General features: G+C 46.6%; 1 long non-coding RNA gene across 1 annotated transcript in view; it reads right to left on the bottom strand.

Moving 5' to 3' along the window:
- LOC137443525 (uncharacterized) overlaps positions 1–26,987 on the bottom strand; it is a 75,607-nt gene that overhangs the window by 14,919 nt on the left and 33,701 nt on the right. The window contains exon 2 of the long non-coding RNA XR_010987910.1: positions 22,875–22,942. This is a non-coding gene — a long non-coding RNA (uncharacterized lncRNA). The remainder of the gene's footprint in view (positions 1–22,874; positions 22,943–26,987) is intronic.

Below are 26,987 nucleotides of genomic sequence, written 5' to 3' on the forward strand. Positions count from 1 at the left end.
TCAGCTAGGCAACACCAAGGTTGACCTGATCTAGTGTGATAGTCCTGTGTTAAGTGGGAGCCTAGACAAGCTTGGGGCTCCAGAGACCCCATCTAGCCAACATTTCTGTTCCTATGTTTTTCCTAGAGAAGGCTGGTAAGAGGTCTTGAGCACAAGCCCTATGAGGAGAGGTTGAGGGAGTTGGGGTTGCTTAGCCTGGAGAAGAGGAGGCTCAGGGGAGATCTTATTGCTGTCTACAACTACCTGAAGGGAGGTTGTAGCCAGGTGGGGCTTGGTCTCTTCTCCCAGGCAACCAGCACCAGAACAAGAGGACACAGTCTCAAGCTGTGCCATGGGTGGTTTAGGCTGGATGTTAGGAAGAAATTCTTCACAGAAAGGGTAACTGGCCATTGGAATGTGCTGCCCAGGGAGGTGGTGGAGTCACCATCCCTGTTCATAAAGGATTGGACATGGCATTTGAAGCCATGGTTCAGTTGTCATGAGGTGTTAGGTATTGGGTAATAGGTTGGACTTGATGATCTCTGAGGTCTTTACCAACCTGGTTGATTCTATGTTCCTGTGATTCTATTCAGCTCCACAGATCCATGTCCTTTCATGCTAACTAAGGATCTGGCACTGCAGTCTGAAAATCCTGAAACCATGTTTAGAAATCATTTGAGAAAATTGGTTTGGAAACCTTCTTTCTTCTGCTTACGCATGGTCTATGACAGAAAGCTCTACAAATAGAAATTGTCTCAAGCATATGGCTTTGCAAAAAACACCAAGAAAAAAAGCAAGTGCAGCAGTTATCTCAGCTGTGAACCAAGCTCTCAGGCACACAGGACTGCACAGAACCTCCCATTTGGGGCAGTACCTGTTCTCAGAGAAAATCCCTCACAAAATGTGGGACCACAGTAGCTAGAATTTCAAACTACAGCAGGACAGCCTGGACTGCAGGAAGACAAACATAGTTACACAGGAGATGCACATGGGCACAAGCTGAAGTTCCATACATCCTCTTAGAGCAAGAGGTTCTTGTAGCCTCAAGGCTTCCCTTGAGGAACCGTACACTGAAGACTCTCCTTGAATTGACAGTAGAAGGACCGAAATGTAACCAAAGCTCAAGTGTACAAGCTAGGTGAGAAGCAGCACTGAGTCAAAGGGGCTCTGGCAGTTGTATCACTACATTATAGTTTCATAGTTTCATTCAGGGTTGGAAGGGACCACAAGGATCATCTAGTTCCAACCCCCCTGCCATGGGCAGGGACACCCCACACTAGATCAGGCTGGACAGAGCCTCATCCAGCCTGCTCTTAAACACCCCCAGGGACGGGGCCTCGACCACCTCCCTGGACAACACATTCCAGGGTTTCTCCACTCTCATGGTGAAGAACCTCCTCCTCACATCCAGCCTGAATCTCCCCACCTCCAGCTTCATTCCATTCCCCCTAGTCCTATCACTACCTGAGATCCTGAGAAGTCCTTCCCCAGCCTTCCTGTAGGCCCCCTTCAGATACTGGAAGGATCACATTGTCCCATGGCACAAATGTTCTCCACCATCTTCTGTTCCTTCCACAGGATAAAATGTGCTATCAGAAGTGGTGACAACAACCCACTCCATCCTCATTATGGTCTCCTTGCAAGGTATGCCCTAGGATCCCCAAACCAGCAATTCTGAGCTCTGTGCTGAGGAGGATGCTAGGACACAAGTTAGAAGTATGAAGAAGACTGATGACCCTACACCTGCCTTTGACAACTGGGATACTCGGAAAAGCTGCCTGTGAAATCTGTGAAACCAAAGCTGAGGCTGGTTCTAGTGAATCAGGGGCAGCACAGACAGGCAAAGCAGCTCGGTCAAGTGCTGCATGCTTCACCTCGTGCTCCTCCACCACATGTTTTCCTATTCTTGGCATACTGCCCTACCTTTCTAAGGAGGACAAATGAAAATGGGTCTCATTATCCATTCACAGAGGGGGAAAAAAAAGCAAGCAAAGTTTGCTTTGTTGGTTTAATAAGCTGGGAGGTTCCAAGAAAGTAATAGTCAAGATAAGAAACCTGAGTCTCTTCCAGCCCACTGCTGCCCTGGAAATGTGGCTTGTGGTCCTGTGAACATCATCTAGCCATGAGTGCTGGCAGTCCAGTCGCTTCACTCACAGGTAAATGGTAGGAGAAGAGATACCCCAGGACAGGAGGCAATTGTGGCAGGGATTTCTAATTGTTGCCAACTAACCATCCATCCTCACAGTAGCTTCTATCCACCACAGATTGACAGGTTGCTTTGGGTTGGAAGGGACCCTCAAAGGTCATCTTGTCCAACCCCCCTGCAGTGACCAGGGACACCTCCAACTAGATCAGGCTGCCCAGGGCCACATGAAGTCTCATCTTGAATGCCTCCAGGGACAGGGCTTCAACCACATCCCTGGGCAACCTGTTCCAGTATTTTACTGCTCTCATTGTAAAGAACTTCCTCTTTATGTTCAACCTAAACCTACCCTGCTCTGGTTTAAGACCAATGCCCCTCATCCTATCACTACAAGCCCTTCTAAACAGTGTTTTCCAGCCTTCTTGTTGGTCCCCTTCAGATATTGAAATGTAGCTATAAGGGTCTCCTCAGAGCCTTCTCTTCTCCAGGCTGAACAGCTCCAGTTCTTTCAGCCTGTCTTCATAGGAGAAGTGTTCCAGCCCTCTGATCATCTTTATGGCTCTGTCCTTCTTGTGTTGAGGGCCCCATAGACTAACACAGTACTCCAGGTGAGGTCTCACCAGAGCAGAGTAGTGGCAGAATCACTTCTGTCCCTCTGCTGGCCATGCTTGTTTTGATGCAGCCCAGGTTGCGATGGCTGCTGCAAGTGTGCATTTTTGGATCATGTCCCTCTTGTCATCCATCAGTACCCCCAAGCACTGTTCTGCAGGGCTGTTCTCAATTCCATTATTCCCCAGCCTGTATTGATACTGAGGATTGCCCCTACCTAGGTGCAGGACCTTGTGCTTTGCCTTATTGAACCCCATGAGATTCTCCTCAGCCTGCCTTTCTAGCCTGTCCAGGTCCCTGTGGATGGCATCCTGTCCTTCAGTCTTATCAACCACACCACTCAGCTTGGTATCAGTTGCAAACTTGCCGAGGGTGCACTCAGTCTCGCTGCCTGTGTCACTGATGAAGATATTGAACAGCACTGGTCCTTGAGGGGCACCACTTGACACCTTTCTCCTGGACACTGAGCCATTGAGTGCAACCCTTTCTATGCCATCATCCAACCAATTCCCTATCCACTGCACAGTCCACCCTTCATATCTCTCCATTTTGGAGGGAAGGATTTTGTGGGGGACTGTGTCAAAGGCTTCACAAAAGTCCAGATGGATAACGTCCATTGGTCTCCCCTTGTCCACTGGTGTAGTTACACCATTGTAGAAAGCCACTAGGTTGGACTTGCCTTTGGTGAAGCCATCCTGGCTGTCTTGAATGCCTTCCCTGTCCTCCACATGCTTTAGTACTTCTTGTAGAAGGATCTATTCCATGATCTTCCCAGGCAGAGACGAGGCTGACAGGTCACAGTATCACAGTATCACAGTATAACTTAGGTTGGAAAGGACCTCCAGGATCATTGAGTCCAACCCATCAACACAGACCTCATGACTAGACCATGGCACCAAGTGCCACGTCCAATCTCCTCTTGAATGCCTCCAGGGACAGTGACTCAACCACCTCCCTGGGCAACCCGTTCCAATGATGAACGACTCGCTCGGTGAAGAACTTCCTCCTCACCTCAAGTCTAAACCTCCCCTGGCGCAGCTTGAGACTGTGTCCTCTTGTTCTGGTGCTGGTTGCCTGGGAGAAGAGACCAACCCCTTTTTTTTTAAACTGATTAAAACAAGTTTTATTTATCAAATTATATTAAGAATACAGACTAAGTTATCACACAATGAAACTTCCCTTTGTAAAATACAGGAGGGCCACCTAAAATAAATATAAAATGTAGTAACATTCAATAAGATTAATGCACAGTAAATTCACTTTCAATAACCCAACGAAAATGCATAGCATCTTAGAAAAAAACCAACACTTTGCAACTGCATAAACGATTTCTCTCTTCCATTTGCACGATGACATCGACAACTCTTGCTGTTAGGAAATCGCTTCACAACAAACGACCAGAATATCCCAACTGTTTGGTTGCCCTGTGTTGAATGAATCGAGCAGCACCTTACTGAGCTTTCTCCCGAGCAGAGGAGCACCCTCCCTGCTGCCAGGCTGCCAGAGGTTTACGGCTCAGGGTAAGCAAGGCCGACACCGCTCGGCTGTCCCGCTGCCGGGGGCGGCTCCTGTCTGCCTGCCAAGGCTCGAAGGCTGAGGTAATTATCTGAACGCAGCCAGACCTGCCTGCCCTTCAGCAGGACTGTAATTTCCAGGGTCCTCTTTCTTATCCTTTTAAAATATGGGGGTGATGTTTTCCTTCTTCCACGTTCCTGGCTATAGTGACTTTACTACTGCTTCCATCCATGCACACCATTGCACAGGCACTTCAGCAGGCTCCTCTTCAGCTAACAGAAGCATCCTCTGTCTATCTGAAGCATTTTCTCTCTCTACCCAGAGACCAGCGACTCCATGCCCAGTCTTTGTAACATTTGCTAGTCCCATGCATCCTCTGAATGTCCTCTGTCAGGCATCCCTCTTTTGGGAAAAAGAGGCCTATTTGCTGAGTAAACTTATTGTGGCAGCACTGGCTGCAGCTTCTGACAAGCCATCCCTCTACACTGCTGTCCTGGGTGGGTAGTGGGTAGAAATAACCCCAGCATTTTAAAATGGCTGTTCTTTCCTTTTTGCAGCAGCTGAAAATATAACTTGTTTTCTGTCTTGCCCAGAAGTTTCCTTGGCTGCAGTGGCTTGAGAAGAACCCTGGCTGTAGCAAGGCTGCTGTTAATGACTGATTACAGAATACAGAATTAACCAGGTTGGAAAAGACCTCAGAGTTCATCAAGTCCAACCTATCACCCAACACCATCTAATCAACTAAACCATGGCAATAAGTGCCTCATCCAGTCTCTGTTTTAAACACTTCCAGTGATGGTGACTCCACCACCTCCCTGGGCAGCCCATTCCAATGGCAAATCACTCTTTCTGTAAAGAATTTCTTCCTAACATCCAGCCTAAAGGACACAGTCTCAAGCTGCGCCAGGGGAAGTTTAGGCTCGAGGTGAGGAGAAAGTTCTTCACTGAGAGAGTCATTCGCCATTGGAATGTGCTGCCCAGGGAGGTGGTGGAGTCACCATCCCTGGAGGTGTTCAAAAGGGGGATTGGATGTGGCACTTGCTGCCATGGTCTAGTAGTCATGAGGTGTTGGGTGGCAGGTTGGACTTGATGATCTTTGAGGTCTTTTCCAACCTTGTGGATTCTATGATTCTATACATCCTCTGGCACAGCTTGAGACTGTGTCCTCTTGTTCTGTCACAAACATTGCTCAAGGGCAGTGGACAATTTGGTGCTCCTGATACAGGGAGGTGGGCAGAAGAAAAAGAAGTCACATGAGTGAGTGCCTGTAGTTGTTCTGCTTCCCCTGATACATCTGGCAGACACAGCAGAGACGGCTAGATGACGAACTGAACTGCTTGTATAACACAGAGAGCTCCACACCCCGAAGCACCACAGGCACAGACCATGTCACCACCAACAGCAAGCTGTCCAACACTGGGCAAAGGGACAATGAACTAGTGCCTGTGTCCTCTGCTTTCAGGAAGGGGGAGAAAAAAGCCACAACAAACTTTTGCATTTTCTCTTTCTTTTGGGTTTTGTAAACAGCTTAAGAGGCTGTTTATACACAACTTGTTTTGCCTGGTTGGATACATCTGGGTTACTTGTTCCGTCTGTCTGTTCTCTCCAGTTTTAAATCCTTCCCCACTAATGTGCTTTCTTGATGAAAAGCTTTACTTTTGCCTTCTGAATTCCATATTGAACTGACAGCACATGAATACACAGCTCAAATACCACCTTCAATGAGTCTCTGGGCTCTGAGACGCCCTCAAGGCCAGATTCAAAGCTCAAAGTAAAGGCATGGCACAAAAGTGATGCCTCAGGGCTTCTCTCCTCCCAGGAGCATGCCAGCAGCCCAAGTGCCTCTACTAGCCTTCTCATCCCAGTGATGACCTTCTCCTGACAGCTGCATTTGTTCTCTTCTGGCAGAGAGCAGCCCCACAGCCTCTGCTCACTGTGCCAGGCACATTCACAGCGCCAGTCATTCTGGGAAGCTCTTTGCAGCAGTGGTCTTGGGGAAGCCATGATGGTCATAATCAAAACAGGCTGAATGGAGACAAAAGGGATGGCAGAGATGGCATCACAGAAGGGTAACACAAACAACTACAGTTTCCTCAGTGCTGTACAAGCACCAAATACTGCACCTTGCTGGAATGTGCTGCCATTAGACTGTCCACCTGCATGTACCACATTTTCAGGTGGCAGAAAGGCTGGTATGAGGGCTGGGGGTAAGTTGCAACACATACTGGGTTGCATGTATGCTTTGGAGCTGGAGGAGTACCCAGTCAGTGCTAGGAACCAAGAACATTTTATATGTACACACAGCTTTGCATAGTCTTACTGGTATCTGGACATCTGCTGCTCCTGAAAACACAGCATAGTCCTGACTTACCTACAGAGAAAATCTTGAGACCATTTTAAAGCAGTGGGCAGGTCAGAATCCAATGCTACTAGGAAAAAGCCTAAGTGAGCACTGCATGCTACATTTAGCTCTACCTGCTGCTGGTGTCACAATCCTGCCCATATCCACCCATTTTTTTCTTACAGTCAGCTCCTGTGGAGCATGTGTGTTTTGGTCTTGTACAGAGCCCAATGCAGCATGATTCTGGCTATGAATATTGGTTCCTGGGGACTGCAGCATTAACAAAGTTGGTAGAATCGCTCTGACAAAATACTTAGTGACATCATTGACGAAAGCAATCCACATATCTATCAAAGCACCACTTAATGCTGCTCTCTCTTCTGCTAGTATAGTGTAAGTAGGATATAATGCTAGGCTGCTACGGATAAGGCTTCCAGAGCGAAGAGTTAAATTGTATTTGCCATCAGCAATGTGGTGTTGAATGCATGAGCTCAAAACTCAATAGCCACCAGCCAACGACATTGTCTAAGCACCACAAAACATGGACAAGTTCTTTGACTGTGGCCCAACAGGGCTGTCACTTAGATATTTTTGAAATTTAATTGAGCAAATGCCATCATGCCTAACACAAACCATCTTGCGGTGAGCATGCCTTTGAATGCTCAGAGCAAAGCAGAAAGGAGCGCTGGAACCCTGAGGAGTTAGGAATTATTCCCATATTAGGTGCTATTTCCACAATGAGCTGCATTCCCAGGGTACCCATTTTCATTATGCAAATTCATTGCATGTTATGTAGTAGGGACATGTGTGTGTTTGAATTAAAACCTCGTTATTGTAGGTGCTGCATGGACAAGCCATGAGACAATTCCTGCTCCTGCAGACTCCAATGTAGCATCACAGTGACCTGAAAGCAGAGAAAAGGAGGCTCAGGGGAGACCTTATTGCTGTCTACAACTACCTGAAGGGTGGTTGCAGCCAGGAGGGGGTTGGTCTCATCTCCCAGGCAACCAGCACCAGAACAAGAGGACACAGTCTCAAGCTGCACCAGGGGAGGTTGAGACTCAAGGTGAGGAGGAAGTTCTTCACCGTGCGAGTTGTTCATCATTGGAATGGGCTGCCCAGGGAGATGGTGGAGTCACCATCCCTGGAGGTGTTCAAGAGGAGATTGGACGTGGCACTTGGTGCCATGGTCTAGTCATGAGGTCTGTGGTGACAGGTTGGACTTGATGATCTTTGAGGTCTCTTCCAACCTTGGTGATTCTGTGATTCTGTGATAAAGGATATGGACAGTGGGGAGAAGGTGCAAATTAATGTGCCCCGCAAAAAAAGCACAGTAGGCAAAATCTTGCTTTTTGGGACAAAATTTGTAAGGCATGAAAGTGCACATGAGCCATGCAGACATCTCATTTATATTTAAAGGTGGATGTAGTGTTTATGAAATGATACAGACAAATAGACAAAAAATTTCAGTCCTCTCCATCCAGGGAACAAATCCATCAGGTGGCCATGTTCCACCATGGACACCTGCTAAGCCTGAATTTAAGATTACCTGGGAAGGAGAGGACAGTTCAGGCTGTGTATCCATTCCAGCCTGAGCTGTCAGTTCCCACTGCCACTAGCTGCAGTGACTTCATGACAGCAAGCAGTCTCTCCATCCTCTGAAAATGGGGTTAGCAAACTAACACTTGCAGACCTCAGATGTGACAATAAACTCCCCATTGGCTCTCATGTCCTGCATTTTCCAAAGAGATTTAGGCATGGAGAAGCATGAATACAGAATAAACCAGGTTGGAAAAGAACTCAGAGTTCATCAAGTCCAACCTATCACCCAACACCATCTAATCAACTAAACAATGGCACCAAGTGCCTCATCCAGTTTCTTTTTAAACACTTCCAGTGATGGTGACTCCACCACCTCCCTGGGCAGCACATTCCAATGGCCAATCACTCTTTCTGTGAAGAATTCCTTCCTAACATCCAGTCTAAACCTCCCCTGGTGCAACTTGAGTCTGTGTCCTCTTGTTCCGTTACTGGTCACCTGAATGTCCCTATAAGCATGTGGAAGTCTCAAGTAAATGATTCTGCTCTGAAAATGGGGCCAAGCTATAAAGCCATGAAGGTGCTCAGGGTATACCTACACCACAACAAAGTGAAGGTGACCTACAGAGCCCAAGCTGCCCCTGGACCTAAGATCAGCATAGCCAGATCAGTCAAAGACTGACTGAACAATCTTTGCTCTTGTGCTGCTGGTCCTAATGCAAATATACTCCCCTTCCTACCCTCATCAGCACTGCTGTGTGGCCCTGCACAGGAGCACATGGTGATACCAGCTGGAAACAGCTGCTATGTTGCACAGTGTGGCATATCTGCAGGTGCTTACATCACCTCGTCTCTTCTGAGACCTTGCTCAGTCCTTACTTCACAGAGGTGGTCGAGGATCCATTTTGAAGGAGCTGGTAGAGCCTCAGGGGGCAGGTGAGCCAGAAAAATGATTCAGGAAGTGGAACATCTCCCTTAGGAGAGACTGAGGGAGCTGGGGCTCTTTAGCTTGGAGAGGAGGAGACTAAGGGGTGACCTCATCAATGTTTATAAATATGTAAAGGGTGAGTGCCAAGAGGATGGAGCCAGGCTCTTCTCAGTGATGCCCAATGACAGGACAAGGGGCAGTGGGTGGAAGTTGAGGAATAGGAAGTTCTGTGGAAACATGAGGAAAAATGTTTTCAGTGTGAGGGTGACAGAACACTGGAACAGGCTGCCCAGGGAGGTTGTAGAGTCTCCCTTCCTGGAGATACTCAAAATCCACCTGGATGTGTTCCTGTGTGATGTGGTATAGGTGATCCTGCTCTGGCAGAGGGGTTGGACTGGATGATTATTTGAGGTCCCTTCCAGCCCCTAACATTCTGTGATTCTGTGAAAATAGCATTAAATCCAGTGAAGGGAAGAAGGCAGCTAAGATAGCAAGCAGAGATGAGATCAGACACTGGAATCTGACAGTATAAAGCAACAAATTGTTAATGAAGGGACTTCTTTAAGTGTCTTGGTAATGTGGCAATGAGAAACCTCTTCTTAATGCTTCAGCAAACAGTACATCTGTAACATGGCATTGTGAAATCTTGGCATCTTTGTACACAAATACAGTTAGGAGAAGAATGTGATAAAAGGAAAACTTGGCCATCTGTCTTGATATACTCTCCTCTTCAGGAAATAGTGCTGACACAGCCAGCACAGGCCTGCTACATCCAACTTTTATGTCCTCATTCCTATGGTTTAATAATCATAACGAACTATGAGGGGAACGTAAATAGTCTTCATTCCACATCTCCAAGGATAACAAGAAGAAGGAAGAGATTTCAAACATTGGTAATGACTTATAGAGCTGCACATTGCTTAAAACATTGACCAGGAGCCAAGAAATACCCCTCAAGGCTGCAATCAAAAACAGTTTTTGGCTCTGCATTGTGAACATAAATTTAATTTGATCAACAGAGTTGTTGCAACAGACTTGCAGCTTAGAGGCTGGAATTTTGTCTCTAAACTGGCACCCTTCACTGCAGCTAAAGCCTCCTGCACAGCAAAGCTTCGGGTTTATGAAATGCAGCTCTGGCTACCAGCTTCAGGTTCACTGTGATGATGAATAAGGAGTGTCTTTGATGTATCTCCCTTGGCTAGCTTAGAAGTCTATGTAACTTTTCATGCAGAAGTAGGAAAGATCTGAGAGTGGCATAAATATTCCTCTCTCTTTTTGTGAGTAGATGATGCTTTGAGGGAATGAAATCAGCTGAACTGGGTTTTGTTTATGTGTGTGAAGAGGTTCAAGCTCCTGCTCTCAGTGGCTGTGCAAGTATAGAGGTAATCCCTGGACCATGGGCCTTGCAGACTGAGAAGACCAACAGACATATATATGTCCTCCACTGCCAGAATAAAACACGTGCCTGGCAGAAAATACTGGCAGGGAGAACAGAGAGGAACTAAATGTATATATATATACACACACACACACACTTTAAATTAGTTTCTTATAAAATTAGAGACCTTCTTAAAATATTTTAGGCATTTTTTGTTGACATGTAAAAAGCACACAAAATTTAAGTTGAAATTTGGAAAACTGAGGGTCAGTTATTCATATATATGTATATATGCCATCATAAATGTGATTCCTGTAGGTATTACTAAAGAGAAAGAAATGATTTTGAGAAGAGAGAGAGCTATTCTATTCTATTATATTCTATTCTGCTCTGCTCTACTCTGCTCTGCTCTGTTCTGTTCTGTTCTATTCTTAAGAGCACAAAGTAAATTTTAAACAAACAACAACAAGCTGTAATGATCTGCATTTCAATATCTGAAAGAGACCTAAAGGAAGGATAGGGAAAGACTGCTTAGAAGGGCCTGTAGTGATAGGATGAATGGCAATGGTTCTAAACTGGAGCAGGGCAGGTTTAGGCTGGACATGAGGAGGAAGATCTTCACAATGAGAGTAATAAAATCCTGGAACAGGTGGCCCAGGGATGTTGTTGAGGCCCTGTCCCTGGAGACATTCAAGATCAGACTTGATGTGGCCCTGGGCAGCCTGATCTAGTTAGAGGTGTCCCTGCTGACTGCAGTGGGGGTTGGACAAAATGAGCTTTGTGGGTCCTTTCCAACCCAATCTAACCTATGAATCTGTACGAAAACCAAAGAATGACCCTGGCTGCTCCTGAATACCACACACTGAATCTTACACACTGACAGTTTGGTGACACAGCAACACAGAACCTTCTCCAACCACGGGAGTAAGATTTATAAAAATATAATCACAGGTTCCTGTTCAGCAAGAAGAAGCCAATGAAGCACAGAGAGCCCTTACCCATGTCTGAGACACAAGAGCTCCACATGAACTGCCTGAAATCTTCAGGAGAGAATCAGGATCTTCAGACAAACATGCCATAAAAGAGAGTTGGGTCCTCACGCAAGCCGTGAGCAAAAGTGCCAGGATACAGCAAAGCTAAACAAGTTAGAAATAGACATATTCTGGGAGTGTGATGTACCCTGAATGTCACCTCAACACTGGAATTGGTTGCTCAGAGAAGTTGTGGATGCCCCATCACTGGAAGTCAGGTTGGATGATCCAGTGAAAGATCATAGTATCACAGTATCAGTCAGGGTTGGAAGGGACCACAAGGATCATCTAGTTCCAACCCCCCTGCCATGGGCAGGGACACCCCACACTAGAGCAGGGTGGCCAGAGCCCAGAGCATGGGGTGTGGATTAGATGATCTTTGAAGGTGTCTTCCAACCCAAAATATTCTGTAATTCTCTGATAACCACCAGCCACCAAAATGAGCTGGTTCTGACAGTGTGAATTACTATTCAAAGCAATGTGACTTTTCCAAGTATCATCTCTGATTTTTGTTTTAGTATTATTATCTTTTAAATAGAAAAGCACTAACACTGCATTTTTTGGGGGGTTTGTTTGTTGGTTGTTTTGATGGTTTTTTTTTGTGGTTTGTTTTTTGACAAAGAATGGGACAGCTCAAGGAGTTTGCAGTGAGTTTTAGAGTCTGTGACTTTCTTATTCAAATCCAGGCAGTATGAAAAGAGGTGATGATAAACTGTTCTGGTCAAAGATTTACTGTTCTAAGAAGAGGGAAGACAGAGTGGCAAAGTACACAAGTGGTGAAGGGGGAGGAGGAAAAGCAAGTACTTTGTCCACTATTGTCTCCAGGACTTTCTGTCTGACAGAAACAAACCAAACCACCTATAGGGAAATACTATGTTTATTTCCAGTGAGAAATACACAGTTTAACAAGCCAGCTAAAGCCACGTGGCAGTGGGAGAGTACAACAGTTTGTATGGGGTCAGAGTGGCTGGAGAGCTGCCAAGCAGAGAGGGACCTGGGGGTGCTGATCGACAGCCACCTGAATATGAGCCAGCAGTGTGCCCAGGTGGCCAAGAGGGCCAATGGCATCCTGGCCTGCATTAGGAATAGTGTGGCCAGCAGGAGCAGGGAAGTCATTGTGCCCCTGTACTCTGCTTTGGTTAGGCCGCACCTTGAGTACTGTGTCCAGTTCTGGGCCCCTCAGTTTAAGAAGGACATCGAGACACTTGAACGTGTCCAGAGAGGGGCAACAAGGCTGGGGAGAGGCCTTGAGCACAAACCCTATGAGGAGAGGCTGAGGGAGCTGGGATTGTTTAGCCTGGAGAAGAGGAGGCTCAGGGGTGACCTCATTGCCCTCTACAACTACCTGAAAGGTGGTTGTAGCCAGGAAGGGGTTGGTCTCTTCTCCCAGGCAACCAGCACCAGAACAAGGGGACACAGTCTCAAGCTGCACCAGGGGAGGTTTAGACTCGAGGTGAGGAGGAAGCTCTTCACCAAGCGAGTCGTTCGTCATTGGAATGTGCTGCCCAGGGAGGTGGTGGAGTCACCGTCCCTGGAGGTGTTCAAGAGGAGATTGGACATGGCACTTGGTGCCATGGTCTAGTCATGGGGTCTGTGTTGATAGGTTGGACTCGATGATCCTCAAGGTCCTTTCCAACCTAAGTTATACTGTGATACTGTGATACTGTATCACTGTCATATGGCCAATGTGCACATTTGCTTACTGAAGAGTGGCCCCCAGATGGACAGAGAAACATTTTTTTTGTACAGGGGAGATAGAGATCACAATCACGGTACCAGTTACACTCATTCCTTACTTCACAAACTGTGTCAGATCTCCATGGCGTGGCGGTGTCTGCAGGTACAGGCTAAGAGCATTGAACCCTGGAGAAAGAGTGGAGGGGTTACTTCAGGCTGCTAGGAACAACTGCATGAGTAGTTAAAGCCCATGAGAGAGGATGGCACCTACTACTGTGAACAAAAAGGTTGATTGTAGTTTAAGTCAAATCCCAGGCAAGGTTTGTGTTGCATCACTTAGTAGCACATCCAGATTCAGGGCAGACTGGGGACATTGGTAGCTCTGACAATGTATCTTTCCTCTTCTGCCTTAAAAAGTCACAAAGGTGCTAATTGGTAATTACCACCAGGGAAACTCAGACATTTTGCATCTCCTGAGCTTCCTCCATCGTGCTAAGGACAAACAGTGCAGCATTGATTCCCAGTAGTACTTCTGTGTAACCATGCACCTATGGCTGAGCTCCAGGGTCATAAATACTTCATCTGAGATCAGGTGCTGACCTGGTTCCAGGCCAACTCTAGCAGCAGAGAATAGTGAAAGCATCTCAAATGTTTGCCCCTTATAGAATATAGGATACAGAATTAAATGGCTTGGAAGAGAGCTCCAAGATCATCAAGTCCATCTGATCACCCAACCCTAACTAATCAACTAGACCATGGCACTAAGAGCCCCACCCAGGCTTTTCTTGAACACCTCCAGTGATGGTGACTCCACCACTGCCCTGGGCAGCCCAATGGCCAGTCACTCTTTCTGTGAAGAACTTCTTTCTAAGTTCAAGCCTAAACTTCCCCCTTCACAGCTTGAGACTGTGTCCTCTTGTTCTGGTGCTGGGTGCCTGGGAGAAGAGACCAACCCCCACCTGGCTACAACCTCCCTTCAGGTAGTTGTAGACAGCAATAAGGTCTCCCCTGAGCCTCCTCTTCTCCAGGCTAAGCAACCCCAACTCCTTCAGCCTCTCCTCATAGGGCTTGTGCTCCAAACGCCTCACCAGCTTTGTTGCCCATCTCTGGACACACTCCAGCATCTTAACATCTTTCCTAAACTGAGGGGCCCAGAACTGGACACAGTACTCAAGGTGTGGCCTGACCAGTGCTGAGTACAGGGGGAGAATGACCTCCCTGCTCCTGCTGGCCGTACCATTCCTGATACAGGCCAGGATGCCTTGGCCTTCTTGGCCAACTGGGCACACTACTGGCTCATGTTCATCCTACTGTCAAGCAGTACCCCCAGGTCCTTTTCCGCCTTCATTTGTAGAAAAGTCAGTCACTGCCACGGGGGCTCCCGCCATTATCCACCGAGACCTGAGAAAACCTCTTGACCTCTTTTATTGACCTCTGTTGAGACCTGAAAAACAGTTGGGACTTCATGGTTTAGTAGTCATGAGGTCTTGGGTGACAGGTTGGGCTTGATGATCTTTGAGGTCTTTTCCAACCTTACTGATTCTATGATTCTATGACTTGGTCCAATACTACGCACACTGGTCACAAGACAGCCCTACACGTAGGGCCACCGTTATTCCTGTGCTTTAAGTAGAAGGGTGTCCCCTTGCTAAGACCTGCCTTCCTAAAAAGGCTCTGCATCGTCCCTTCCATCCCCTGGAGTACCTGCCTGCCACAGATAGAAGAGACCTGGTTACAACATGGTGGTTCCCCGTGGCTCAGGAGAGCTGAGAACAAACAGCAGCGCTGAAGCAAAGAGCCCCGTCCAGCTGAGCCGCGCAACATGACTAAACAGATCTGCACAGGCACAGCCCTGCAGACTGCCAGCGGAAATCAATCCCAGTGCACACTGCAGGTTGGCAAGCACGCTCTGAGGCTGGATTGGGTTTTTTTTCGAGTTGAGGCTCATCGTTCCTGTTTATTTAAGCCCCTGTCCCAATGGAGAGAAAAGCAGGAAGAAACTACTGCCTCGTCAAGGGGGTCTTTCGTCAAGCTCCACGGTGCAGCTGGGAGGAATTCCGCCTGCTTTGCTAAGGACGAGCACAGCCCATGCCTTTGCAGAAGGACAGAGAGGAGGAGCCACGTGTGAAGGGAGAAGGCAGAGATAGGTAGGATGCCCTGGGGCAGGGAGAAGCTCCCCAGCTTGTGTAACTCGCCAGGGTAGAAAATTGCTCTGACAAGTTACGCAGGCTTCTGCAGCAGCCATGAATTTGATCCTATAAAACAAAGCAAACCAAAACCACCCAAGTATCAACAACTTAATACATGCCTAGGTCACATGGCAGCAAGAGCAGTACCGAGCAAGGAACCCTGATTTTATTTATTTATTTATTGGTTGGTTTTGATTGTTTTTTATAATGGAGTGGAAGCGAGGAGTGAAACTTGGGTGGGGCTTTCTACTACTCACTGAGAGGAAAAATAAGGTCTCTTTGCAACAGCTCTTGCCATGTTTTTGCTCTCCCACAAGAGCACCAGGCTCCCAGGGCTCTGCCAAGGTTGCTAATGCCACAGTTTTTCCAAGACTCCAGTCCCCAGTTTGTTCCCCAAACCAGACCAGCTTTGATACTGTATCACCAAGTCTGTTTGACTGAGAGGAGTGGGCTGAGGGCAGGAGCTTTGGCTTGGTGCCTGGTAAGACCATCCCTGCCAGGCAGCAGTACTTAGCAGGGGTGTGTTCAGGGAAAAAAAGATAAAGGTATCAGGAATGGAAAGTGAGGAGGAAGGCTGAGAGGAAAATCGTGCAGGACAGCTACGTGACTGTGAACCTGAGTCATGCCAATGCAAAACATCTGTGCAGTGGCGCAGCCCCCTTAGCCTCACTGCAGCCAGGAGTATAGGCTTGCTGAGGTGGCATGCAGCTGAAAGAACTCCTATAAGGACCTACCTGTTTCTAGCAGTGGTGTAAAGGAGATGCTGGCTGGTGCATGCATCCTGCAGCCAGTGATGAGGTAAGCCTCCCTGGAGTGGGAGGTTTCACTGGCAGCTCTGTGTCAAAACCAGAGCACTTGCTGCCTGGTCAGATTTTACTGGTCTCAGTTATTTTTTTCCCAAAGACATATGTCAAAATCATCTTGCATGAAAGTGTCTCAAAGTGAAACAGTTTGGTTTAACTCACAGAAACCTCTGGGGTTTGTACTGTGCTGTCTTCACCTCTCTTCATTCTCTTTGGTGGCAGAGACTCCAAAGACAATTCATCAACAAACCACTTTGTAGTTCTGACAATTTTCAAAGCACAACTCTGTCCTTTCTTTACCCACTTCTCTCATGCTATATCTCGTTATACATCTGCAGATCTTACCCTGCAGCCCGTTTTCAATACCCTTGTTCATATCAGACAGATTGTCACAACAGGCCAAAATAACATGTCAGCCAATGGTCTCCTTGCCTGTTTCATCACAAGGAGTGCAGCAAACCAGCCCTCCAGAACACAACCAAAGCTCTGCTGTCTTACACTATGAGGTCCTCATGTAGATACAGCTTTTCCTGGCAATGCTAAGTTTTACTGATGAATCTTATGTGCCCACAGGTAAAACTGCCTAAGTGTGCATACCTGAAGCTGAAAGTGGTTCATGGGGCCAGGCTCCTGCCTCCTCACACATGGCTCAGCCAGGAGGCGGCTGCAGTACACACTTGACTCAGCTCTTTTCTTTAAGCCTCTCTGGTGCAGTTAAAGAAGCACAGTCTCAAATGCAGCTGCACTGACGCTGCTATAAAAATACAGGAAAGGAAACCAGATTTGACAGAGTGTGGCACCTTCATACTAGCATAACTGTTCACACTGGTACTCGTACCAGCACCACTCTTGTTGTGGAAATACACATTTTCTCCCTGGTTGATAGTCCTCTATGAGCAGAAGCACTGTGGGGAGATGAGGTCCCTGTGCTACTTGGCAGGAGCAGTTTATGTCTTGCAAAGTATCCTTCTGTTTTAGAGGAACCAGAAACATAAAGGAGAATAATTGTTTTCCTTTGAAAAGTAGCATGTTCTAAGGAAGGGCTTTTTCAACTGCAAAAGGGTACAAGATGGAAGTGATACAGGACCTAATAACCCACCTGGAAATACTTCGTATGGAAAAGCAGCTCAGTGAATATGGGGATTGTGCCAAAGAATTATCAAAAAGGCCTTGCTAGATATGATTTGGGTTTGTGGGAAGCTTTTACAGCCCAGCAGGGTTTCCCAAAGCTGAGGTGCTTCTAAGCTGCCTGGCCTTTATTGCAGTCCTGGCTGTTGGCCAAAGCGATTCTATTTGTGAGAGTGAACAAGTTATGACTTGGAAGAAGCTCAATTCTTGCACACTGAGGACCCTGGAGACACAGAATGGGACAAAAACTGCTGAGAAATGTATCAGAACGTGGGAGCCAGTAAGAAGATGGCATGCTCCTGCAACTTCCAGATATTTAGGACGTGGTCTGCAGGCTATGAGACCACTCACATGCAGAAGTAGGTGAACCTGGATGCAGGAGAGTAAGATGCTTCCTGCAAGACCTGTGCTTAGCGCCCACTCCAAAGAGATTGCACATCAGTACATCTTTGTTCTGACCATAGAGTGGTGGATTCCAGTGGCTTCTCCACAGCTGTGACTCTGCACCTCACCCTTCATGGTCACAAGTGACAGGAGCAACAGCACAGTGTTTAAAAACATGAGAATTTTCAGAAGTCTATAGCAGAGCCTCCATTGTGCTCTCTTCAAGAGAAGGGAAAAACAGTTCAATCAAAAAGTAAAGACTGGGACACCCCCAGATGAAAAAGCACCACAAAAGTAACTATCCAACCTCCTACAGGACAGTTGAACTCTGATACCCATGGGGCCCCTAGGTAGCATTTCCAAACAAAAAATTATTGGGAGAGTGGGGGATACGGAAGGCAGAGGGGTAGGGGCAGAGGAAAATGGAGCAAAGAAGGAGAAAACTTCCATGGAAAGCTGCCATTCTTCATTGAATCAAACATAGAACTTCTTGGAAGTTTACCAACCAGGAATTTTTGTGTGGAAAACGCTAACTGTAGGTTGGGCACTGTCCAAGGAAAAACACACACCAGTTTTGGACAGGAACAGAGTTAGGGGTCTAGATGTGTTCACTCTAAAACACCTGCCAAACAGTCCCTGCTATGGCAGGATGTCAGACCCTTGCAACTCCTGGTTTGTTTTTTTTCCATAGCACATTATAGGTCTGTCTTTGGGTCTCTGACTGTGCAGCCACAGAGGTTTTGGGCCATGTTGGTGAGTTCTGGAGAGCAGCTTCTCCATTACAGTCAGCAGTGCTCCAGAGTCTCAGGAGCTTTTTTTCTGAGTTTGACCCCTGTACTTGGCCAGAAGCCTTGTGCCTCACACCACACTGCAGTGAGGGCGCTGAAGGGGAGGGATGTCAGGCTGTGGCTTTTCAGGGGTGGTAACATGACTTTTGTTTAGTCCAAGTGTCTTTTTCTGAAGACAAAAATCCATGTTTAGCATAAGGCAAGGCATAGAAGGAGCAGGAAACAAGCTGGGAAACTGACTATTCCCTGGTTTCTGATAGGACTTGACATTCGCTTGAATTTGGGGATTGCTAAATTGACATCCACCAAGGCTGGTGTTTCACACTTGATATTGCAACTTGCCAGGAGGGCAGTGGATGAAGATGGGAAATGGAGGCACATTTTCTAACATGGGGGCTTTCCTCCTCTCACTGAAAAATGCCCTTGATCTATATTCCATCTCATGCATGATAAGGAGAAATTTGATTTTTTCCCTAGCCCTCTTCAAACTCTCCTTCTTTATTCAATGCTTGTCACAGCAGTATTGGAGCACCCACCTTTTCCACCTGCTTATCTGCATACACCAGCCCATGCAGTTCCTTTCCCCTGCGTTTCACCTTGTGCTTAATGTGATTCTGTTCTCAGTGAGTCAAATCCAATGAGGCATCAAGATGACCTAACTTTCACCTATGGAAGGCACAGTGCTGAAACTCCTCTTTGGTTCTGCACCATAAGCAAACCCTTTGTCCGGATGGAGTTATGTTTCCTTGCTCTACCTGTCCCCAGTCTCACATTGTTGCCCTTGGAGCCACGGACTGTATGGACCTCCAGCAAGCAGGGCCTTCCACCTGGGGCTGCACTGAGAATACCTTATTGTTTCACTTTCGTTTGGAGGGAGAAGTTTGTTCCTATTCTCACCTGGGGTGCAGCACAGCTCTTGAGCAGGACTAGTATTTCTGGTTTCTTCACAATGCCAACTTTATCAGCCAGAAGAAAGCTGAACTCAAGAGTTTTCTCTGAGTGCTCAGAGATGGGACTGAACACGGCCACTGGTGCAAGCAATCTCTCTCAATCAGAGCACATAGAGCAGCTCAATATCCTCCATTTCTTGTACTTTCATGCTCCAGTTGTTCAGAGGATGACAGATCTTGGACAAGATTCAGTAGAGCAAATATATATATGTCCATATGTGCATATATGTATGTGTGTATCTGTTCATGAAAGGTAGGCTAAATGCAGTTCTTGCTTTTGGATAGTTGAAAGCTAGCATTTTTCCTGGTAAAGAGAAGGCACAGCACATCTGACCCCACATGGTGTCATCACTGACATAGCAGGAGAGTTGGCCTCAATAATACCTTTATCAGCTCAAAGCTGCCTTCCCTGGTGGAAGTCAAGTAAAAGGTTATGTGCCTGTTTGGCATCCTGTCACTTAGATAGGAATAAGCTCAAGAAAGACTGATCCAGAAGCTGATGACAAGGAGGAGACTGGGAATGTACTGAAAAATGCTCTGAGACAGGAGGAAGAGGGCATAGAGGAGCCAAGCCTGTCCAAGTGTTGAAACATTCAAGTTTGCAGGGACAGAGAGTCAAGTGATCTGTGCAGGGTGCAGGCACCTCCTCTGCAGAGAGAACAGATGCTGCACTAGGTCAGGACATCGTATGGAGAGAGGCTGAGTGCAGGCAAGAAGGATGAGAGGCTTCCAAGGAGCAGTACAATCAGTAGCTCTGAGGGGCTGGGACTGGCAGGAAGGTGTGAGCAGAGTGGGATTTTAGTTGCTCTGAAGAGGTAGAACATAATGATTGAGAAGAAAAATTAAACTAAGTGTTTTTTACTGAGAAAGCATTGGAAGGTGGTAGCTGACCCTTAGGAATAGGGTGAGTGAACCAGAAAGGAGTTGTGATAAGGGTGTGGAGGTGCAACTAATGTATTCTGTCACGGCTTGGCGTGTGCTTCCTCATGTCTGGGTGTCTTAAAGCTTAAGGAGCTGATTCTCTCTTCCCTTTTTAGGCTGGTAACTTATTCTGGTGTAGGCAGGCCTGTGTCAATGTTGTGGCAAAGGCAGAGGAGTTTTGGGCAAAATGGGGAGTAGGAAGAAGGTTTGTGAAGCAGTAAATGCATTTCTGAGGTGTGAGGATCGGCAAGAGTCAGCTGGGAATAGGTGACTTGGCTTCTTCCCTTTAGCCAGGGGCAGTAGGCACAGCTGAGCTGCTTACATCAGAAATGTTGCTATTGGTCTCTCCAGGCATAGAAGAAACAGGATGTCTGCCACCCTCAGGAGGTAGCTTCAGCTATGCCTTGAGTCAATTCTGGGTGCAGGAAAGGGAGACCTGCCTTTGGGAGCTCCAGCTGGGGCTCTTCCTTTGGCCACAAAGGCATGGTCATACTTGTGAAAGCTACTGAGATACTAAACACTCCTCCTTGTGCAGAGGACCCTGAGGGTCAGCAGGCTGTGGCAGGAGCTGTACAAAAGCTGTAGATATGACTGCCTTACCTCCAAAATGCCTGACATCCAGGAACACAGCAACTGAAGTACACCACCATAGGACAGTACAGGTCTGCTCCAAAGAGACATGTTAATTCTAGGATCTCAGCTGGGATCCACCAGCCACAAGGGGGGCATGCCTGCAGCAGGGCTAATAGCGCTTTTGCTGTTACCTGCTGGTGGAAAGGGCTGCTGCTGCCTGCCTGTCAGCCTCTCACCGGCATGGGGATGTCTATGCAAAGTGATCTTGCAACACTGCAGGGGCAGAGATATCCAAGCAACATGAGATAGGTATGGCATAACAGGATAGTGGTAAGACTGTCTAGTACATGCCTACACAGCCCTCAAAACCAGCATACTCTATACCAAATAGATTTACTATGGCTCAAAGGAGAATTATTTACTAAGACCACCTTTTTCTTCTTCTTTTTTCTTTTTTTTTCCCCTTTTTTTCCCTTTTTAGAGGAAAAAGTGGTGCCTCATCAAAAGAGTAGGGCAACTGAACTCAACACAGTAAAGCCACAAACCCACATTCCATCAGAACTAACCCATTTGCAGCTTTACATCCAAAAACATTAGTCCGTTTATTGCTCATTAAAAATTCCCTTTGTCTCCCCTCAGTTGTGGTGCATGCTCGAGACGTTAAAGCTGGCATTGTCAGTCTTCAACGCAGTGTTTGAGATCTATTGACTCATTAAATTCTAAACGCAGGGCACTTTCAAAACCTTTTCCTAAGGGCATCCTTGTGTTCTGTTTGAGAGAGTTACTGTTGTTTTCCCTCCTACCCTGAAGGGCTGTTTACTGTAGCATCTTTCCCTTTTAATCCTCTTTTCCTTTCATGTCTAACAGTGTTAAACCCAACACAGGGGTAAAAGGCAGATCTTGCACATCATAATTGCCCATAGTTAACTGAAGAAAAATGTTTCACAATTAGGGGTCACATGTCAGAAATTAGCACTCAAGAAGCTTTTCCCTACGTGTTTTCCAGATAAAACCTCTGTTCTTCCACGTCTTAGGTTTGTATGGATAGACTTCGAGAACTGATCCCGTGAGCTGATGTGCACTCTGTACAGTGACTGGGCTGCCACAGAAAGGACTTTTCTTAGGAGACCCTCCACAGAAAAATGTCTTGAGATGTACCCACTGGAATGTGGGCAGTACTGAGATGCTGAACTATGGCAGAGAATATCACGTTTCAAAACTGGCCACTGTTTCTGCTGTTTGGTGGTTGATTTTTTTTACAGGGTGTCATGATTTCTCTAGCCCTTTTTGCCCTATATCTGAGAACTTGAGGACTGTGAATATATTTATCTTCATGACTTTTCTGTAGGGTGGTGTGGGGCTCCACATTGTACAGATCTGAGAGGGTGTCACTTATTAGAGAATAGAATAGAATAGAATAGAATAGAATAGAATAGAATAGAATAGAATAGAATAGAATAGAATAGAATAGAATAGAATAGAATAGAATAGAATAGAATTAACCAGGTTGGAAAAGACCATTGAGATCATCGAGTTCAACCTATCATCCAAAACTATCTAATCAACTAAACCATGGCACCAAGCACCCAATCCAGTCTCTGCCTAAACACCTCCAGTGATGGTGACTCCACCACCTCCCCAGACAGCCCATTCCAATGGGCAATCATTTTTTCTGTCAAGAACTTCTTCCTAACATCCAGCCTAAACTTCCCCTTGGTGCAGCTTGGGATGTGTCCTCTTGTTCTGTTGGTGGTTGCCTGGGAGAAGAGCCCAACCCCCACCTGTCTACAACCTCCCTTCAGATAGTTGTAGACAGCAATAAGGTCACCCCTGAGTGTCCTCTTCTCCAGGCTAAACAACCCCAGCTCCCTCGGCCTCTCCTCATTAGGTCTGTGCTCCAAACCCCTCACCAGCTTTGCTGCCGAGCACTTCTTTCTGCAGCAGGGCCAACATAAGCATCCCCTGCTTTCCCCTTCCCCTCTCCCACCACTGACTCACCTCTCAGCTGCACCAGTTTCAGTGCTGTGTGGGAAACAAATCGCAGAACGCATCCAGGTTAAAAATAGCTGAGAAAAAGAGAGGGAGAGAAATTAATTCCAGAATCTGGACTGCTACATGTACATCCGAGGCCAATGCCCCAGAACTTTTATAGCTCAGGTTCAATCAGTCTGTCTGGCTCCATCAGTAATTTTTACCTGATTTCACGTAGGACAGAAAGGTAGAATTTTTGAAAGCTATCGACTTCCTTTCTAAATTGGGTGTGAATTGATGGCTGGATGAGGGGTAGAGATCTTAATTAGAGGAATGCAGCCAGCAGCCAACTGGGTAGTGAGTGTGTGCACACTCTTACTGACCCTATGCATGCATTGGCTGGTCAGACAATATATATGTACCTGACTGCTGCTTAATGAGGAGTTTTACAGCATACAGGGAGAGAAGGTTTGGGCTTGTTGCAGCTATTTCACTTTAGGAGGAGGGGAGAGAAGGGAAGCAACTATGAAGCAAGGATCGCAGACCCACAGGAAAATAAAAGCCATTAGTTCCCCCACTTAAAAAGGAATTCATTAAACAAACAAACAAACAAACAAAAACCCCACCAAAAAAAAACCCATCCCAAAATTCTACAAAATAAGATCTCTTCTGCCAGTGAGTTTGTGAATCAAGTGAATAATTTCTCATCCAATTTGGGTGAGAGCTGAGCCTCAAATTCCTGTCCAGACTCCAGTAACTACTTCTGCTTTTAGCACTCTAAACACCAATGGAAAGCGTGGACACTGATTTCTTTCCCATACTCAAATGTCACTTAAAGCTCTTGTTTTTCTTGAGTATCTCTTTTAAGCACTTGCTTGATGTCTGTTCCTACATGCCTTCTTTCTGCAATGGCTTGCCAAGAGCTCCATTCTCTTCTTTTGTATCCATCATGCCTCCTCGCTAACCAGTTAATGGTCTCCAACTTTGGGATAAGGGGCAATGGATATAAACCACAGCACAGAAAATTCCACCTCAACAGGAGGAGGAACTTCTTTATTGTAAGGGTCATGGAACACTGGAAGAGGCTCCCCAGAAAGGTTGTGGAGTCTCCTCTGGAGACTTTCAAGACCCATCTGGATGCATTCCTGTGTGACCTGCACTAGATTATATGGTTATGTGATCTGGCAGGGGGGTTGGACTCGATGATCTCTGGAGGTCCCTTCCAACCCGTAACATCCTGTGATCCTGAGATCCTGTAGTACAGGGTGGTAAACAAAATATTTGTCTTTGAATACTTTGGTGTGAACAAAAGTTGGCTCTTCCTGCCTGCATCTTCTTACGGAAAGGGGACCTTGTGTCTCCTTACCACTTCTGCTAACCTGCAGAGGGGACTGGGTGAGAAGGGAGCCATGAAGTGGAATGAGACACATGAGCTGTAGCCCACAGACAGAAGTGGAAGGGTCTGTATGTTGCTGTGTTCATGTAATCTTTTCAGCAGCCCTCCCAAATGAGGCTCTTGTCATCAGGTCTCCAGTGCTTTAGAGTGTGTGCCTGCTGCCATGCTCAGGAGACAAACTGCCAAGCATGCAGCATCTGCCTGCACGTGAGGGATGCAAGCTGAGCTGTGTGGCTGCTTGCCTCTTGTCTTGGAAAGGGAATAGCAGACTCTGTGTCAGAGACAGACACTGTCTTTTGTAGGGAAAGCTTTCATCAGAATAAGTCTCTGATAGAAACTGGGTCTGTTTCAACCACTCGTGGGCTTCTATAACCTTTGTTTTCTCCAGTAACAGAAATTATCATCACTATAGGCTGGTCTCTAGGTGGGAAACCAGAGATCTGGGGCAGGTGGGGATTTTCCTGTTGCAGGAAATCCCTGGGTAGCAATAACCCAGTGTAGTGGCCTCTGTGCCATCCCTGCTGCAGACATCCAGGAACATTACTGGGAGTTGCATCCAATGTGATTTGTTTGCAGATACTCCAATCTCACCACAGGAATGGAGGAGACTCCTGGGGGATATGCTTCTGTCAGTTCCCTTGTCATTACATAGCTCTGGGTCTGCTCCAGTCTGTGCACTGGGATAGCTGCTAGACATCAGCTCAGCTCCTGCAAGGAAAGTATCTTTATAGACCTTCCTAGCACTGACTTCACTTCCAGAACTAGTTTCTGTAAGCATTTCCCACTCCCTCCCACCCCCCAATAGAAGTATGTAGCTATGATGCAAAGGTGCCACTAGGGACCTGTGAAGGAGATCTGAAGCAGGAACTAAGGATGCCTTATTGGAAAGCAGTGCTAGACGGTCCCATCCACTCACCTCACCAGAGAGAGGAGCTTACGAGGTGCTGGTGCATCCTTACCAAGATGGAGTAACTTCATGCAGGGCACAGCAGACCTTACATTGCTGTAAGTGATATTAGGATCTGGATTTATCCTCAGGCAACTACAGAATTTGGGTGAGTGGTGGCAGTGCAGAATGATCACAAAGCTGGCAGAAATTGTGTAATTGCTTTATCAAAGGCCCTTCTCCTCTCCTCCAGTCATATTTTAACAGTACCCTGGTTTATTCCAGATGTCAGTAGACAACACAATCATTACTGATCAAACTTGCCTTAAGCAAGAAGATGCATGTGAACAACAAAGCACTAAGCCACACTTTCCAAAGCGTGTGTGCAGAAATGCCTCTTGTACAACAAATAAGCAGCATGTGGTCTGGATGTGGCAAGCAGCAACAGGAGAGGGAAAGGGGAGCAGATGGAACCTGTACATGAGTGACAAGAATGGATGTAGGCTCAGATCGAGTTTTGTAGTGTGCAAAGGCTAAGCTTTTGAAAAGCCTTAAATAATAACCACATCTTAAGGAGGACTGCATCAATGGGCAGGCAAATAAATGTGCTGAATGGTGAAACTGCAGAGGACACAGCAGTGGAGACAGTGATAGATACAGAGCATATGAAAAGTTCAGTCTGACACCCAGGCCATGAGTACTACCAAAGGTGTGCACATTGTGGAAATATCAGCCTCCCTGAAACCTCAACGACTTAGCAATAAAACATCAGGAAATGATAAGTCTGGGTCAGAAAGGTCTGAGAATTCCACACAGCTGAAATAAAGATTGAGCAGGAGAAATTAGCGTCAAGAAATGAGATTCAGATGTTTAAAGCTGATCGTCTGAACCAAGTTAATATGGTGCACCATGTTTCACTTCAAAATGTTTGGATCATGCAGCTGGATAGAGCTTCCCACGACTGTGAAATGCAGCAGCTCTCTGGATCTGAGAAGGATGGGGTAGATGCATCTGCCTGGATATGAGCAGGCTATAAATGATGAATGTGGATTACAGCCTTTACCACCCCAGCCCAGTTTTACCAATTCCCTGGATCAATAGCACAGAAAACAAGCCCAGCAGCAAGGCTGTATGAAGCTCCTATCTTCACATATTCTGGACTTGCACTCCCTCTCTCTATCCGTCTCTCCATGGACTGAAAATGCTCTCTATCTTGACTGTGAAACACTCTAATGATCAGCATCCCTTACTCTCTTACTTTCAGCATGTTTTAGTGAATACTTATCCAGCTCTCCAGCCATTCCAAGGGAAATTATCCTCAGTTTAGTGTTGGAGGTGAAGGCTCTAGAGAATTCTATTTACAGCCCTGCAATGGCATGTATGGGACAATTGCATCTTCACTTGTCATCACATATGCATAGAAGGAAGCCTTTATCCATATTAATGCAGTCCAGCACCATGACCACCAAAACCTGCACACTTTCAGTGCTAAACTTTTTATTCAGGCACATTTCAGATGGGTTCATATTGACTTGCAGATACACATTTTGTGTATTGTGTAAACTGCTTCAGCCTAGCAAAGTAATCTGAGAGTCCAAAAGCAGCCACCTGAAAGCCACACCCCCAGGAAATGAAAATCCCATGGGCATGAGGGGTTTGCAGGCTGGCAACTCGTTTCGTTCAGAGCTCTGATAAATTACACTGCTGGTGGGAGTAACTCTTTCCTGGAATGAGATAACACAATCAGTAGTCCTTGGGTGAGAAACTAATTAACTGGAGACAAGTGTAGATTCCCTAACAATACTCCTCCATGCTCATGGTGACCACTTCTTGATTGGGGTGATGGTGTACAGAAGGA

Source organism: Melanerpes formicivorus, unplaced genomic scaffold (genome assembly GCF_026170545.1).
Source record: "Melanerpes formicivorus ecotype bairdi unplaced genomic scaffold, bMelFor1.0.p_v2 SCAF_1, whole genome shotgun sequence".
Taxonomy (NCBI): domain Eukaryota; kingdom Metazoa; phylum Chordata; class Aves; order Piciformes; family Picidae; genus Melanerpes; species Melanerpes formicivorus.